At 40.2% G+C, this 18064-nt stretch overlaps 2 long non-coding RNA genes across 2 annotated transcripts; both read left to right on the top strand.

Annotated features, from left to right (window-relative positions):
- Positions 1-1314: 1314 nt before the first annotated feature.
- LOC111247467 (uncharacterized) lies at positions 1315-4873 on the top strand. Its single transcript, XR_002672136.2, has 3 exons — positions 1315-1633; positions 2434-2623; positions 3767-4873. It is a non-coding gene; the product is annotated as an uncharacterized LOC111247467 (long non-coding RNA).
- A 5321-nt stretch (positions 4874-10194) lies between these two features.
- On the top strand, positions 10195-18030 carry LOC111248064 (uncharacterized). The gene is made up of 4 exons (XR_015323902.1): positions 10195-10448; positions 10582-10722; positions 11226-11457; positions 17834-18030. It is a non-coding gene; the product is annotated as an uncharacterized LOC111248064 (long non-coding RNA).
- Positions 18031-18064: the final 34 nt, after the last annotated feature.

Here is an 18064-nt window from a genome sequence, read left to right as displayed (position 1 = left end):
CCAATTATCTAGATTGTAACCGTTGTCTATAATACAAGCATGTTATTGGTTTAAAAAAACGAAGAGACGTATGTCTGTGAAAAGCCAAGATGGATTCTTCCTATAGTTTAGAAACAAAAAAAAACCCACATTTTTCGTAAATTATAACACAAACTCTCTGAATAGTCGTTTGGTTTAATTTTTCGAAAAAAAGACGTTCCATGTAGGGCCCAGCCGATACCATGTTCATATCACGAGGCATGTATAAATAACTGTATCAGTTTAAAATAAAGACCTTTGACAAGCAAAGCGTACCCACATGGTCGTGGGTACCGACAAACAACGACTACATGACTACTGCAATAGATAGCAGACAATGTTAATCATAATATTACATAACGTTTCAATATTCAAATGCATGGTGGGAACAAAACAAATAGAAATCTCTATTACAAAACTTGCTTTGTTCACAGTGCAAAGTCTGAACGCTGAGTTTGGCGGCTACATTAAGCTCGAGCTTATAGGAATTCAGTTTTCGAAAACGTTCTATAAATACTTAGTCAAATGTATTTTCCCTGGCTGTTTCCTTAACAGAAGGCAAATTTCCTGAACAAAAAAACGTTGTTTTGTTATATTTATTTGCTTTGGCTTATATGAAAGGCTTATCACTCGAGTAGATCAGTCGATGCTGGCTAAAAAATATAAGTAATTTTTGTATTTCTCGGGTGCAATTAGTGATCGTTTCCAGAGTTTATTTACTATCTGCTTGTGTAAAGAGTTACGACATTACAATAGACACCCAAAACACTTTTACCGTAAACCCTTTACTGTAATCTTCTTACAGCATAGAAACATATGTACGAGTCACTAGTTGGGAGAACGGAAGGAAAAGCCCATTGCTCTATTTTGGAGCATTGTAGAATATTTCCAGACCCTGATCGCTAGTGTCAACTTCTTCCTAGCTAAGTTCTAAGTTTATTTAAGTTTTTATTTATTTAAGAGAGTATTTAAGAGCTCGAACTATGAATGACTGTTTCCATTTGATGAAAGATCACTTCACAGCTCCCCTCGCCTTGCTCATGTTTCGTTTCTATTCGCAAAACAATGTGTTCGGTAAACATTGTATAAATCGTAGTCATTCATTCCGGCAAGGCTCGACTGAACGCGCTAAAAAACAAACGTCCATACTACAGGCATATTTGCATATTAAGATTATCTCATCGACACTACCACTACGTCTTATTTATGAACACGTTTCGAAGCAGCAAATGCAAGAGGCGTATGCGCAGACTTCTAGTTTTAAGTCTGCATATACGCTCTATCTAATCTATAAAGCTGCCTTTTACTGGGCATAGACGGTAAATTAAATCAACGCAGCCAGATTATCTTATATTTAACAATAACAAAAGTACGAGTACTTGCCCAATGTGAAGTGAACCCTGGTTTGACATTGCGTCCGGTCCATGTCAATTCTAAGCATGATTTGCATTGGTCTGTTTATCAGACATGTATAGTTTTTTGTACTTAATTCAGCCCATGCAGGTTAATGTGCCATACCCTGCACAAGCTAGCAACTCGGGATGTTGAAACCATTTTGGTGAAACCATCCAAAGGTCACGCAACCTTCGGTTGCAGTTTGTCGTCTAGATAAACAGTGAGTAAAACTTGTTATTTGTAGACTGTTCGTCTTGATAGTGTATCCAACGCACCTTGCATAGCGTCGGACATATGTACCAGTTACATTCTAGTTTTCAACTTCCTGAGCTTAGTAATTTTTCTGGGGGTGTGTTGGGTGGCAAGTTCTTTGATGCAAATGAAATACTAGTACAGGAGGGTATTTGACCTCAAAGGCCGCTGTTCAATAACCTAAATTTCAGTTAGTTCTTCAAGTCATGCCAAACTTATCGATTACCATGTATATGTATCCCATAGTGACACTACGGCGTTGATGACTATCGACCATGTCGATGATTTTTACATGGAAAATATCGGGTTCAATCACGGCCAAAAATCATAAAGGCTTTCTAAGATTGCTATCCGCCTATTTACAAGAATTTACGAATATATTTACAAGGAATACACAGTGAAACAGTTTCAGTTTGATCTAGTAAGTCGAATCGCTTGAAGAAGCCATGTAAAAAGGCAGTTTACCCGACTAGGACCTGAGGCTGATATACGTCATTCTTCCACGTCGTTTGCTATCTCCATTATTCCAATAGATGAACCTCATACACTATAACAGTATACGATGTTTTCCTAACAATGTAAAAAGAAGTTGAGTGCCATAGAGTAAGACCAGACCACCGAAAATAATAGCATTAAACACACGAAGTACAATGTGATTGAACGAATTCACGCGAGCGTAGAAAGGTGCAGCCTTAAAATCGAGTTCGGCTAAAGCTGGGTTTAGCTCTGTGCTTGTACTGTACTCCCTAACACAAAATGATATTTCAGAACACGAATTCATTGAGAAAGGATACAGAGTGCGACAAAAAAGCAGTCAAAACCTGGCCAAATAGGAGATACCGCGTTCTTTCTTGCAGAAACCTGTTGCCTCAAACGGCGCTTGGAGGCACCTGAAATATAAACATGGACGGTTCAGAAAACGCGGGCATTACGAACGGTGTGACGAAATGACAGAAATGTATGCAAAGAAATTCCTTTTTACAATGTATATGATGGCAAATATGTGTCGTTCATTTTTTTTTTCAATTTATCAATTGTTACTTTTTCCCTATATGCGATAAAGAAGTAGAAGGACTCGCCGGAGTTTACTTCGATAGCAGCTTTACTGGTTGAAAATAGGTTAGCGCTACAGCGTCCAATCATCACCTCTACGCGTTTTTGTGTCAGGAAATTATATTATTATTGTTTTTACTATTTAACGAAACGTCGTGTATAAAGCTAAGATAGTTATTTTCGGATCTCGATTTTCCCGTCACAATGTTTAAATTATCTGTTCAAAGGTGTAGATAAACCCAGCGCAATTTGATAAGAGATTGCCTGCAATTTCTAACCTAACCTGCACAATTTATCCGATTAAAGCGTACAGTCTTTTAGATAGCCTTTAAGATACGTATTTTTACAACAGCGGAATAGCTATTATAAACGGTATACGCACGACGGAATACGATCAGAAATATAATGTCCTATCTACATGGATTAAGTACTATCGTTTTTCATTGTCCCGAAGCCGATTCAGAAACAGGATTTTAGTATAGTCAGAAATAGCAATAATTTTCTATTTTGGCATCAGTTATATTTTATGTAATTGTCAATAGCTTCTCTAATTGTTGCCCGAAGCTATGTGCAACTTTTTCAAAATTGTTATTCTAAGAAAAAAAATAAAAGCTTTAAACACGGCCGTATTTTTTTGTGGTAAAAAATTTTATCAGTCTGGGTCTAACCCATAGACATTCTACTCAAACAAATTCGTGGGGCGAAATTCGTCCTAGGAACAATCCACTGGTCCTGTAAATTGACGGGTCAAAAAAAAATGGTCCAGGATATTAAAGGAAGACTACCGTCGAAACAAGCCTTGACAGGCCGATATATTCTAAACGTTCCTGTCTCTATCAGAGGAGTGAGCTGCTGTGTCAAAATTCCAGGACCATAAAAAATTATGTTATCATCTCTCTGGTGAATTGTCTAACCCATTTAGTCTGAATCGAATCGTGGACATTTAGCAAAAATACATGACGATTTCTTTCTGACGCTTACGCGGTCAGACGATTGTTTGCAAGAAACGATAAAAATAAATCCATGGATACACTCTTATGATTTTCAGATCCGACTTTAACGCACCATCAAGTTATGCAACATATCAAACTTCCGTGTTCTTTAGTATTAAAATCCATGTAATAGAAAACTAGCATGGTGGAAGAAGTTGACGAACAAGCCTATGAAAATTCGTCTGTTAATTTCACTTGGTTACTCATGATATTGTTGTGTCTGCATCCGCTTCTCGCTGCTTGTTGTACTGTCCGGATGTCACGTCCACGAGGCCGGCCCGGAACTCAGAGGCCGTAACGTAGCAATCTGATGCTACTCCAGCACTGCCTCAGAGGTTATTGTTCCTGTTGATGTTTTTAGCAGTCGCGGTTCATTGCGGAAATAGTTGATTTAAAGCTCTAGGGACAAGCGCGATTATGGTCCATCCTCGCGTATGGCACGTAACGTAGCCGGCAGGACCTGTTTCTGTGAGCCTTCACCTCTAGCAACAGGACGCTGAACGTCAAAATTACCAATACCGTAGCACGTCCCACTGGTTCGCCTGGGGTACGGCGTTGTGAATTGGAAAGCGCATTTTGCGCGTTGCATATATGAAGTGGAAGAAGATGAGGTAACTGAACTAGCGCATGGGCGGACGTGAACAGGGCCTGCGAACCTCAAAAACGTAACTATATTATCCTACTTTAATGTATGGCTACTGCAGGGGCAGGCAGAAGTTAGTTGGCTTGAGCAAGCGCCAACAATTTGAGTTGACTTTTACCAAAGGTGTAAGTATATGCACATGTACTCACCAAGTAAATAAAATATGTCTTCTTCTTTTCGTATGGGTTATGCCCATTAGTAAGCTGCTACGAAAATATCCTGAATGATTCAAGTCTAACAGCCGCTGAGTATAAGTCGTATTAATACGCGTGTCTGTTAAATCAGGAAGAACCCAAACGTCTATTTAGAGATGGGCCTTTAGTAAAATATATTTATGCTTTATGGTTATGTTCTTGTTGTTTGTTATTATTTTCAATTACTTTATAGAATATTTCAAGTCAAATCTAGATAAGTGATACACAAAATTAGATATCATCTTTAATATACGTTTCAGTTTAATTTTCAAGATTTGCTAAACTTGCGAATAAATGCCAAGCATGCAACTTGTCAATCCCGCTAATCAGTACTTAATTTTTTGATAACCCGTTTGGTGTTTACAATCACAATATGATCAGAAGAACCATACATATACGATTTGTAATTGTCTCTCTATTCCTGAGAGTATGACCTGAAGAATGTAGAGAGAATTTGTAGGTCGACATATACCGTAGCAGACGAGGCCGTTTGAAGCGGAAACGGTGGGCGTCTGAATAATCTAACTGCTTTATTTGGTACTTTCTGTGGCTGGAAACAACTGCACAGATTAAATAATTAAGAGATTAGACGGTTTAGATTATTCAACAGTAAGGGAGTATCCTTCAGTGGAAGTCTGTTGCAGTCGTGCGAAAAGAACCGTGTTACTCCGACCGTCGTTTGCTAGATGAGCCTAAGGTGCAGGCCCATCAGCGTACTCGAAGCGTTTCAAAGCCAAACTGGAATATACCGCTACCAGAGGGCGACAGTTGCCGGACCAGATCGAATGGGCACAGCGAACCTCACTGTACGAGTCAATGCTTTTCAGATCATCTAAGAGATATTCTTAATAAAAATATTGACTCTAATAGAACATGGCCTATATAAGGAAGAACAATTTTGTAAAAATAATTGTAAAGTATGAGCCGTTGCCAGCTCTTGGGTTCTAAAATGCTGAGTTCTAAAATTCCAATAGGTATTTATTTAAATCCTTCGTTTAAAATCCAGCTTTGGACATAGGTCATAAATCGTTCGTTCTCTAAGGTAAATCGTTGTGTCTATCGACCTTTTTGAAGATTTTTTCTCACAAATGCGAAACATCTCCATGGAAGGTAGAAACATCAAAACGTATCCTTCAAATTTTACCTTAGCCCACAAAACACGTGCATACAAATTTCTGCAGATTGTCGGCATAGATGCGCCAGTATAATTCCTAAAAGGTACGCTTTGGCGTTGGGAATCATCAAGACTTTGTAATGTTAATAAAGGCCCACTAGGACAGTGTGCATCTATTTATATGGGCCTGTTTGCTATGCCTGCCGATTTAGAAAAATAGAACCAGCGAACTGATACAGACTGCAAAGCATAACTAAACCCCTGCTAGTTCGGAAGCGGATAGCGTACAAAGGACACTGACTACGATAAGTACTCAGTCTCTAACCCACGGCCTAGCCCTTCACAACACATATAGTGAACGGGCAGCAAAAGCAAGGCGATCTGACAGCGGTTCTAATTGAGAACGTCGGGTCCACGGATGTGCTAGCCATCTCGCTAACTAAATGCGTTTCGCACAAAGATCGAAGTCTAAATTTTATGCTTCGCAGACCATGATGCGGGGGAGTGTGCGTAACTCTGAGGAAGAAAAATAATCGAGATAAATGTTCGAATTGTACATAACAACACAATTAAAGGAATCAACTCCTGCATAGTAAATTCGATCGCTTTAGAATGATTCAATTTTCACATCTTGGCCATAGAAATCGATTATAAAATGGACCCCACAGCTGATCCTCCTTCGATTCTGGCCAATGAATGATTGAAAGCTCAGTCTCGAAGTGTGTCTATTATTAGTAGCAAACCATGAATCACACCGGGATTTCAAATGGCCTGAAACAGACAGGCTATAGACTGAGAGATATGACCGGTGAAGGTTATAGGCCCTCGTTGGCGTGCGCAAGCTGGCCTGAGAACACGTTTTTCATTCACTGACCCCAACATTCATGCAGTCCAAAGTCACTTTCTTAACGTGTCTTGCCTACTCATCACGCGAAGTGAGATGGCATATTTATTAATAATTATAACATAAAATAACGATCAGCATTAAGTAGGTAAACGTCAGTTAAATTTATAGACAGACAAGTAAGTAACTTCTGACATGAATTTTCACCACGGACTAATACAGCATCATAAAGCGGCAACAACAGCAGCAGTCGCTGAGGCTGAACGGCTAACTTTGAGTTCCGGTCGTAATGTTCCGACTGATTCGAAATACACGATTTCTTGTTTGTGGAGGTATTTTTGCATATCCACACCCATAAATAAATTTGTTTTAGAACTAGAAATGACTGCGGGGGTTGCTAGAAATTTGTTATCTGGGTATTTATTCAGATTGTTGCCACCGCGGATGCATTTACGTTGTCTCTGGCAGGTCACGACGCTGTTCGAGGCTATTGCGAGAGGACATATAAGTAGAGAGCAGGTGCGCGTTGAAGAGCAGACACAGGGGTTGGTAAGCAGGGACTAGCGTAGCCCAGGTAACGCTGATTTACATATTCAAAACTGCACCAGAAGGAGCAACATTTTTGTTTCGGGTGAGGCGAAACTGGCTGGACAAAACGCCGCACAATCGGATGACTAATAACAAGGGGCAGGTGGTGAAATTGCATTGTAAACAGAGATCTGCGGCTCGCAAAAAAAGCATTGCACTTACGGTAGTCTGAACTTACTACTCTACTTCCTCCGGCCGTACAATGTAACTTGGGTTTGGTATTATCAATATGCAACCGATACAAAACTCTCTAAGGAATCGTGTGGCGATTTACCTGTCTTCTGCTCACTGGGGGTGTCGTCAGGGCCGTTTGTTGCAGCAGTCTTTCAGAAATGCTTCGTACTTGTTCAGGCACTTCTTGTGTAGTCTGTCAATTGAGACACAGTGTGAGATGTACAACAGATTATTTTCTATTTGTATTGGAGCTTCGATAGGAATAGTAAATGTTCACGACGACAATAACTCTGCGTGTGGAGCACAGCCTACTCCTGCCCGGAAGTTTTTCCTACCGACACAAACTAAATAGAAACGATTTGAACGACGAAATATGGAGTTAGGTATCGTGATAGGATTTAGACTAACAGTCAACGTAGGTGTAGTGGCTCACCTGGACCTATTGATTAATTTCCAATAATTGACCCGAAATTATGTTGTTCCTAGATCTAATAAAGTGAACTTTCAGTAAAACTCTGCTTGTTACAGTGAGAAATATTTATTTCAGTAACCTAATTAAATATATTTAGTGCATTATAATGTTTGTTATCTACGAGTGGTTTATTTTTCCCGATTGCATCCCGTAATCTACTCCTCTCTATTTGGAAGTGTAATTTTTCATCTGCAATAAAAACTGTGTGCTTTTGAGAGATTTATAGAGCGAATTGAGTTCGGACCTGGCCTTCCTTTCCCTGCTAAGGTTCTGCGCGTCGTCCTGCGCCGTCTGTTCCATCTGTTAAGTTCTAGCTAGACCCTACTCTCAAGTATCTAGCAATCTTCTTTGCCCTGACAGACCTTGCTATCATTGTTGAATTTATTCACTGTTGTTTAATCGGAAATGGATCAAAGAAGCGTTGCGGTTTGAGGCTTCGCTGTTCACATAATTGCTTCAATGTTATTACCAAGCAAGCTGGCTTCGTGTATCGTCCATTCGTTATAGCGCCGAGAAAACAAATTGCCATATGGCTCAAGAAGCCCTGTTTTGTTGGATAGGATAGGCTAGAATGCTACGTCGGTCCGGGCTGGAAAAGCCCTTCTTCTTTGTCTTCCAATTGGCATCTGTGTAATTTTTACTATAATGCCTTTTATCGTAAAGCCTTTCGCTTTTGAAGGTCCAGCGAAGTTTGTTCGACTTTTTTTTTAACGGCTCCTCTTGCAAAGTGCACTCATGTGCCGAAAGAGGCCGCTAAATCGTTCACGTCTAATTCTTTGATTCTTCAAAAGGTGCCCTTGAATATATGCAATATGATGCGGTTTAAGAAGTAAGCCAACACGGGATCTTAGCTAGCATCGACCTTCGAATCATTCACAAATAGAACTCAAAGCGATATATTCTGATACTTCTGAGCCATATATATATATATATATATATCCGGATAGACAATTAAGTTACACTACATGGCATAATATAATATTGGGCAAAAAGGTGGGCTAGAGGCACAATAGCAGCCCTTTGTAATTTTATGGAATAACGCAGCCTGACTAATAATCGCGGCCTTGGATACTTGTAAAATGCATAGATGTACCGCCATCTATATGACACAGTGCCGCTATTCGCCGCCATACCAGCACATCAGAGACTCAAGCTAATCTATGACTGTGTCAGGAACACTTAAAATGATATTTTTGTTTATCAAAAGTTCTTAAACCTGACTAGTGCCACTTCTGTGGTGTCATGCCATCGATGTCTCGGAATTGTCATCGATAACTTCGGAAATCATGAAGCAAAGTATGCAAGAGGGAAACTTGGTGTGTAAGCTTAACCAAAATCAGAATGCGTTATCCTACGACAATTGAAGTCAAGTCGTTTATATAAACTAAATACGAAATGTGGCACCGTTCAGATTACCCCCTAAATTCGTCTACTTATTGGGTGGTCCAAGTCCTTTTCTTCCACTGAGGATCGGTGGAGGGAACAATCATTTACGGTACGATCTGTTACAGGGGATGATTCGTTTCATGACCAGACCACGTTAATTAATGTTGAAACCTCCTGTCAATATGGTGTCTGTCGGCAAAACTTTTTGCACCAACAACTGAAGGTTAACTTCGTCTGATATGTCCGCCGAAGAGTTGCATACAGAACTGCCTATTAATCGTAGAACGCAAGCAATGTTCAAAAGTGTATTGCAAATCCTGGATAGTTCTTGCATAGAAGTGAATAGTCCGTCTTTGCAGTTCTGCAGCTATATTTTTCAAAGCTGCCATAACTAGTGATGGCTACGGCTAGAGGGTAGTTTAGGCTATCGTATCCAATACCATAGCTTAAGATCTATGAGGATTTACCTGCTTCAGTGCTCCCAGCCTTTTTTTCTTATCCGTTTCCATTTCGATTACCAGCTTGCTAGCAGCATACGCGCCCTGTTGTCGTTATCAGTTCAATGTATCCGTCCTATCTAGATTGCAGTTCTAATGTGCTGAGGTTTGAGATTATTTCCCAGCAGCACCTATATGGAGATTTGGTCTGTTCTGCAGATACCTAAAGCCTAGAGGATCTCTAAGGGTTAGCATATGATCGTTCGAGGAACAAGTTGCTTCTAAGGCAAAGAGGTGTAAAGCATATTACTTTAGATTATCCTTTTGCCTTCGAGACGAAACAGGCGAAATTGTTTGCCACTTTTCTAAATTTCTTACCATCTTACGTGATAGGCGAAGCACTGGTACGGCCATTATCTAGCACCTTCCGTGACTGCTTAACAGTAGATGGGACTTCTATGGAATGGCCGACACCATGAGATTGGCGGGTTAGCTCAGCCCTTAAGGAATCCCTCCAGCTAGAAATCCTGCCTCTCGACTTGTCGCATGTGCCAGTTTGCATGTAACGGTAAGGAAAGCAAATGGCGAACGTGCTCGAATACATGCCGACGTTCCGCTACATGTGGCGGCGCTACTTGTATCGAGGTGGTCTTTGCATTACCTGAGGTCTGTGCAGTTAACAATGTGAGAACAAGAAACAGAAGGACAAGTTCAGCGTCCAGAGGTATGAAATTAAGGGCAAAATTTCGAAAATAACGCTGTGCTGGCGATTAGGGATTAGATAGGTTCGAGAATTTGAAATCAGAGTAATCGCCTGCTTAAGAGCGGGTCGCTTCGGATGTTTGTGGAAAGGCTGCTGAAAAACTCAAAAGTTCGCAGATGCATGGTAAGAGTTGACGGTATTCAATATTGCAGGCGGGACCGAATGCACCGAAGCCGAAAATGGAACAATGTTGAACGGTACGAAGAGTAGAAGAACAGGGTAGTTAATAATTGGTTCTGCTATTGACGTGTTCTAGGCAGGGAAAGCGGTCAATGCCGGAGCAATCTACCTGCAACAAAGCGAAAAACGGGGCGGTTTTCATGCATACGTTACTCTATTGACGTCAAAGAAAATTCTGGATGCAGAAAGCTGCGCGGTCACACAATACACGGTATCGGTAAATATGATAAACCGTCTGTCTTTTCGTTGCAAACAAATATTTCTTTTTTTTTTAGTTTAAAAATGATTCAGGCTCTACTATATATAACAACAAAAATCCAAATGGCAATTATTTTGCTTATAAAATACTTAGAAATGATCCGTACTTTATAGAAAAAAGGCAAGGAACTTGTTCAGTAGCAATAGGCATACGTTACGCGATAAACAAACACCTGCGCGTGCAGATCTATTACCTTGCTTTTGAAAAAAATTGGCTTTAAGTATCTCCTGCATCGCAGCCTGTTGTTTCAAGCGAGCATTCAGCTTTTATGATCAACCTGAGAAAGTTCCTGGAGTGCGGCTTAGCGTTCGTGTTTTCTGCTGATTAGTATTTCCATATTTTTTTTTAACCCGTTCCCGATACTTTATACGTCTGCCTATAAGTTGCCGTTCTTATATATTTCTGCTAGAGGATTGTTCCGATGAACGTATGCTGTTTTGTGTACGTTACTGTGTTCCCAGCTGAAAGCGTCTGTTTTGGCTTAGCTGCAAAGGCCCTGTGAAGGGTTCGTAATACGAGTGGAAGACTGAATCTGGTTGAGCTGCAGCGACACCACACAACACCTGCTCTTAACGTGCAGAAAAAACATAGACGATGCAAACAACAACCGGCGGGAATTTTACTGAAATTTAACGCAATAGGCGCCACTGTCAATTCACATCAGGGGCACAGCGAGCAAACAACTAAACAGAGGTACAGTCCCTTCTATGATAAGACTATCCGGGTTTATATGTAGACGTATATATGTGGCACAAACAAAATAGGTTAGATAGCTTCTTGTAGGCTGCGGTGAAGATGCGTAATCACCTTCGTCGGTCGAATCTATTACATTCATCTTAAGATATGGAGGATAAGCTTATACCCCACCAACGTAAGGTAAAGAGAACTTAGCTTGTTCTTTTTGCCCTTATCCTAGAAAATACTCGAACCAAAATCGCACCCGTTACATGGAGTCCTTGAACTTGAATGAAAACTAGATCCTTACATGATAATGAGAATGAAATTAAGTGACATTTCATTGAAATTAGATATTACAACATGTGACGATCACATAAAACTAAATAGTTTCAATCATCCACACTATCATAGACAATGGAGATCGCTGTTTCGTTAACTGTGAGCTATAGATGACTAGACAACAATACGACACTTAATATAGAAAAAAGTAAGGTGCTACTCAAGCCTATCACGTTGGTCAACCATATATTTATATATAAGGCGTAGTTTCAGTCATAGCTAACCGCGTCACAGAGCACTGTATGATACAAATGGCTAAAAAAAAATAACAAAAGATAAACAACGATCTGGACACTTGAAGATACGAAGCAGTTTCTGCTTTGGAATCACATTATTGTAGGGGATATGCACATATACAAGACTTTTCTAACTTGATCGAAAACTCTGAACCGATGTCACACCGTCGGTATTTCAGGGTAGAATTATGGAATGGAGCGATAGTGAGTGGGAAGGATTTTTTTGCCTCTTCTTTGGAAAGCTCTTCGTTCAGATATTCGTCAGGTCCCAGCTGGCCGTCGAGGGCAAATAAGCATCTAGGAGCAAAAAGAGAGGAAGGAACAGAGAAACGTCTCATATATCGACCCTAAGAGAAATACAGAATAGGATTTAGTTTGTTTTGTTATTTTAGCTTCTCCATGGTCGTACGTACATGTTTATATTTATTGCCTCCTGTCGCCTATATGAATTTAAAATTCTAATACATAGCAAGTGAACCTTTAAAGTTAATGTTTCAGTCCAAGTTGAATTATACGCAGCTTTTTTTTATAGTGTCTAGAATGAGAAGCCTTCTCTCACAGTACATTGACCTTTGCTAGTCAACCTATAAAATATAAAAAAGCACTTCACATTTCACTGCCAGCATAATGTAGGCAGGCCTCCGCCTGCGCCGTTATGACAGTTCTATGTAGGCCCCGAAACGAAAGGGCTTGCAGGATCAGGTACCAAAGAACAACTGTAGACGTTTATCCTTACCAGTCTCTTTCCTGCTGGTCCTAAGCCGGCTTTATGTAAACCGCCAAAATGTGACTTTTACGTATTGAGCAAACCATGGCTAGGGCACCGTAGATAGGAGTCACTTAGAATTGTTCGCACTAGAATGAGGCGTACTTACGCGAAAAGCATATGTGGAAGGCAAACGGACGACGGGTATAGCTTTATCTACTGACAAGTCAGCCACGTTTGTAACTCCATATTTACGTAGCCAAGTCTCATGACTGCCTTTCCCGACACTTTCTTTAATAAGCAAAACTTTCAAAATCCGCGTCTCATAGTCGATTTTTAGTCATATACTTCTTTAATCCTTTGACCGTTAAAGGTCTTACTACTGCGATTGTCAGCTTTAGAGTTCCGTTGTACTGTGATTATATTCTCAACTCAAAGAAAGCTGAAAGCTTCCAGCCCATTAAATATGTGTACCTTTGATTTGCTTTGCTTAAATGCTAACAAGTTTTTGCCAATTAATTAGTAGTTCAGTGTGTTTTATACTTCGGTCCTAATTATTAGTAGGCCGTTTTGATTCGCGAGCCTATATGCCGATGTATTCGCAGAGACGTAGAACTATCGCACTTTGACACGGAATAAGATTAGGTAAAACAAGGCTTAGCTTGCTGGTATCGAGAAATCGTATAAGGACCCACTGATCTTCGTGGTTCCAGCTGGGTCGATTACTTACAATTTTTGCCGATCACTACTGAAAACTTTACGATGATTCCATTTTAGTCCAGTCAAATAGCACGCCTTAACTACACTTCGGTGTGTTATTGCGAAAGGGACAATAACCACTAACTTGAACAACCTAGAATGTTTCATGAGCTATTGGATAGCACAGCATTACTCCGAATCAAGCTTTTATGACTCGTATTTATGTTAACCTCGTTATGCGGTATATATATTGCTTACTCTGTCCGTTTGGCGGCGATTCTCATTGACACTATAGTCCGCTATTGAAATTTAATGAAGCTTGAAGTGCATGTACCCTTGAAATAGCTCATGATGCAGTAGTACCGACGTCATCACATAAAACGAGTCAATAACCTCCACGTCACTTTGGGGCTGAATTGAGTTTTGTGGGGTGCAAACTTTTTTTGATGCTATGCATCGCACAGTCGAGGCGTTTCGAATGTCGTGGGGTCTTTCATATTGCTCTGCCGGTTTGATCGGTACCCTAGTAGACTCGCCGTAAACGTCTTAAGGAATAAGGTGGACATCTGCTCTAATAAGTTGCGGGACGACATTCGTGAACAAAAAACGTTTAGGGAGTAAAGTCTAGATCAGGCTGATACATCACAGACACTCATATTGAACGAAATTTAGAGTACAAATCGGTATTAATATGATCAGCATTGTAATGTTAAACAGCAGAATCGTATCATAAAAAGCGTATGCTGGAAACGACTACAGTTTCGGGTGAAAAGATGTTATTAGATAAATGAACAAGAGGAGCGTTACTGAATGGCAAGGGTCAAGACGAATGCAATAGAATATACCCTAGTAGAACAGATGAAGCAATCTCTCTTCATTACAAAAACACCGATAAACTTGAATTGAAATTGAAGACGCTAGTAAAGGAAGAGCCCTAATAGTATCCAATTGATTGGCGCATAATAAATAGGCTCTCACATAATAATTTTATTTCAAGACTTCAATTTTTATCGATTTAAAGGCTGTAATACCCAGGCCTTACTCGATCTGACGCTTATAAACGTTTGTGAAGTTGCGTCCCATATGCGATGTTAATGACTTGGCGTGCATTGAAAACCATCCAGAACTGTCGTTAAAACCAACCTCCCCGTTAACCCATCGTCATGATTGTAGCACCCATTAGGGCGTTTGAAGCCATGAAATTGCCGATAAAAAAAAGACCAGTTTACATTCGGATTCGATCTGCTGTCTATGAAAAAAATGACTCGTAATAATGGTGCACAATTTATATTCACTGTTGCAAGCCCAACCCGTAACGCAGCCTCTTATTCCATTATAATTTTATGTAGTCCACCGAGAACGCTTATGAACTAGATATATAGGCGTTGGAACGAGTTGGATTGTGCCTGATGTAAACACCAGCTTCTTTGTGTGTCTTTAGCCGACTTCTTTGAAAAGTGTGCTTAGTGTTGCCTTCTATGCTACGTGTAACACCCATTAAAATTGTCTATTTAGTTCAATCAGTTATACTGGTGTACTTACGCCTACTCCAATTGTGGGCGTACGTATAATGCTGATGTATTGAAAATAACTTCCAAACAAAGTAATGACTAAACAATTTAACGTGACGATTTGTTGTACTCATATAGTAGGTCTTCGTTGACTTTTGGAGAAAGTCGCTTTCTGAGAAAGAGTTTATATTCTGAAATTTTAAACGTTTTTAATCAACAAGCCGAATTTGAAGACTTTGGTAAACAGCAAAAGTAGGTTACCTTTAAAGGCTCTCAGAGATATCGGTGTAAGGTATTTTTCAGAAGCACTTTTATTGAAGTTCTTCACAGAGACAAGATTGTCGGCGGCTGCTTATACAGGAACCGAGCATGATTGGACATAATCTTTCCGATATCTACAAAGACTTGGCTAGATGAAGCTTGCATATAAGTTGGCCTTTGCCAGGGTCCTGTGTGCTACAGCCGCCATATATCTGTTATTGCGGAGGTAAGGTGAAATCATAAACCTAGCTGGGTCCTTTGTATCAACTAACTGCTGGCTAGGTACCTTGCTAGGGTGTACTTAATGATACATTGGCCACAGCAACACGTCCTGCTCGGATACCATGTACTTGAAAACTGAGACGACGCTTGCGGCCCAGACGTAATGACTCCGATGCCGTGTCATAGAGCTAAGAATCTCGCCTGATATGATACTGTGGTACCATTAAATAGGTAAAAGCTTCAAGTTTCACGGTCGATACTGGCGTTAAGCATTGGTTCAGACTGTGGTTGACGCTGCAGTCCATTTCTACCCGCGGTGCCATTCGGGCAGGGCGTGTAGTTATCGCAGAGGGTATTGTAATCTACGGTAATATACGGAACCCGTGGACTCTTATCTCTTGTCAATTAAAGCAGAGACGCTTGGTGGCCCTGAATCCCTGTCTCTGACGTTTTCCACAAATCATGAAATAGACTACAGAATGCGTGTGGGAAATTTAACCCGGATGACTATTTAAGTACGTTCGAGCGTCTTTCACTAGCCATTTAACTTTAGTCCCGTAATCGAAACGATGCCAACCTTTAGCTTCAGCGAATCTAAGTGTAGCTTTTGCTGCAGCAGGGTACTGGGGCGTAAGGCTTGCCTTTTATGCGCATTCTTGAGCTGCCCATTTTCTCGGCGAATCGAGTACTCATGTAGCGTTACAATAAAGCCATACCACGAATCTTCACCTGTGTACGCTAACCTCACTTCAGTCACGGAATTCATTTCAGGACGTTTGTGTCTCATAATTGTTTGTGTTGAAAGGCAATTGCAGATGCGCTGATTGATCTATTTGACATCATATAAAGATATTTTCTTTATATATCACTGTCGTAATGTGCTTAAGTATATATGTTTCTATATAATGTTTAAGGTTACAATGTTCGTACGTTTTTTCTGGGGACTCGGTACTAGAATGCGCACTCACGAAGGAATAACGATAAACATCAACACGCTAAAAGGTAGTTTTTATGGCTAGTTTTCTGTGACTTACAGTTTTACTTGATCGCAGCGATACTCACTTCGAAAACGATAATACTGCATTGGGACAAACTTGATCTACATGCTGAACTCCAATCAGGCTATACTCCACGAAAAATAATCTGTGGCCTATTTTGAACATCATCGCAGGATGCGTTTTAATGTACGTCTGTAGCTGAAACATCGGGACTAGCTATTTAGTAGCGATATAAATATTGAAAAGGGGACGGAACAGTTTTTTTGTAAGAAAAAAGACATCAAGATCTTAATAAGACTGTGATATGTACTCCTTGAATGAGTGCATTCGATGATGTCATAAACCAAGAAATCAAGCACGATGATAAGATTGTTTCAATGCTAACATAGTTGTCTATTTACATATCATTGTGACGGATGTCGACTGGTAAACACGTCGAACAAAGACAATGCTTACTGGCGTGAAAATTCGTATCGTCCGCCAGGGACCATTTGACGTCGAAGCGTTACCGTTTATGATAATTCTATTACCACGATACTTCGAAACTCTTGAGCATAACTTACTCGATTATTGGGTATTCAGTGAAAGATGTGTAGAAATACTAAGATACAAAAAGTTCAAACCATTGTTCATAATTGGGCCAATAATAATTCACAGCTATAATGTTTTAATAGTAAATTTGACCTTAATTTACACTTAAGTAGGACTTACTCTTCTACCACTTTTGCGTTCAAACCACAAACATTTTTGTTCGGTTAAAGAACTGTTTTAATATTAGATGTTCTAGACAAACGTCATAATGGTTAGTAGTGCTTCCAGGCAAATGCTTTGATAAGCTTTCTGTTGTGCGGAGCCATTGTTTCCCATCACGAACAGCGGTTAGTAGAGGAGGCCGTCAAAAAAGCTATCTAGTTTCTGATTAAATATAGACTCCCGCGTAATTAGTATGTTTTCAAGTTTCAGAGAAAAATCGCGATAGTAAAAAGCCTGTGGACTGAGGAAGGACACTGGATGATACAGGCGAATAGAGTGTTCCTACTTTATACAATAACATATGGTGACATTCACGAATAAGGAACACCAGACGTTCCTTAAGTTACGCTCAGATATGTAGCCCTACATCTCAAGTACACACAGGCGGCAACTGAAGGTGGCAAAGTACTATACATTTAGCTTCGGCGTTTAGCACCAGTCTTATCGTACCACCTAAATATTTCCTAATAAACACGTTCACTTCTAAATACGACATGTGCGGTGCCCATCAGTATCTTGATCTCACGGTCGCTATCTGTTTCATACCTTGTCGAAGCCACCCTTTTACAGTAAACGGGTCTATCCGAAACCGGAGTCGTCATTTCCATAAAGTAATTCTTTAAGTAAACTTCTTCTAAGTTTACTACTTGATTCGGACATTTTCAGTTGCCACCTGTTGAGTTTATCGGAATATTATTTCAAGGTCTGGCCAGTGGCCTAACTTGGAGGAGCTCACGTGACTTGCAGGACTTTTCTCCAATTGCAAGCTTCCACAGCGTCAACCAAACATTTGACCAAACTATTTAAGGAGCCTGGCCTTATCACTAGCGTACCGCTGGGCCTTCGCACCCGTTGTCAAAGATCTGCGAATGAAAGATTGTTTGCCGTTGCGGAATG

This window comes from Varroa destructor, unplaced genomic scaffold (genome assembly GCF_002443255.2).
Source record: "Varroa destructor unplaced genomic scaffold, Vdes_3.0 BEIS01000003.1, whole genome shotgun sequence".
NCBI lineage: Eukaryota > Metazoa > Arthropoda > Arachnida > Mesostigmata > Varroidae > Varroa > Varroa destructor.
This window is presented reverse-complemented; position numbering and strand designations above follow the sequence as displayed.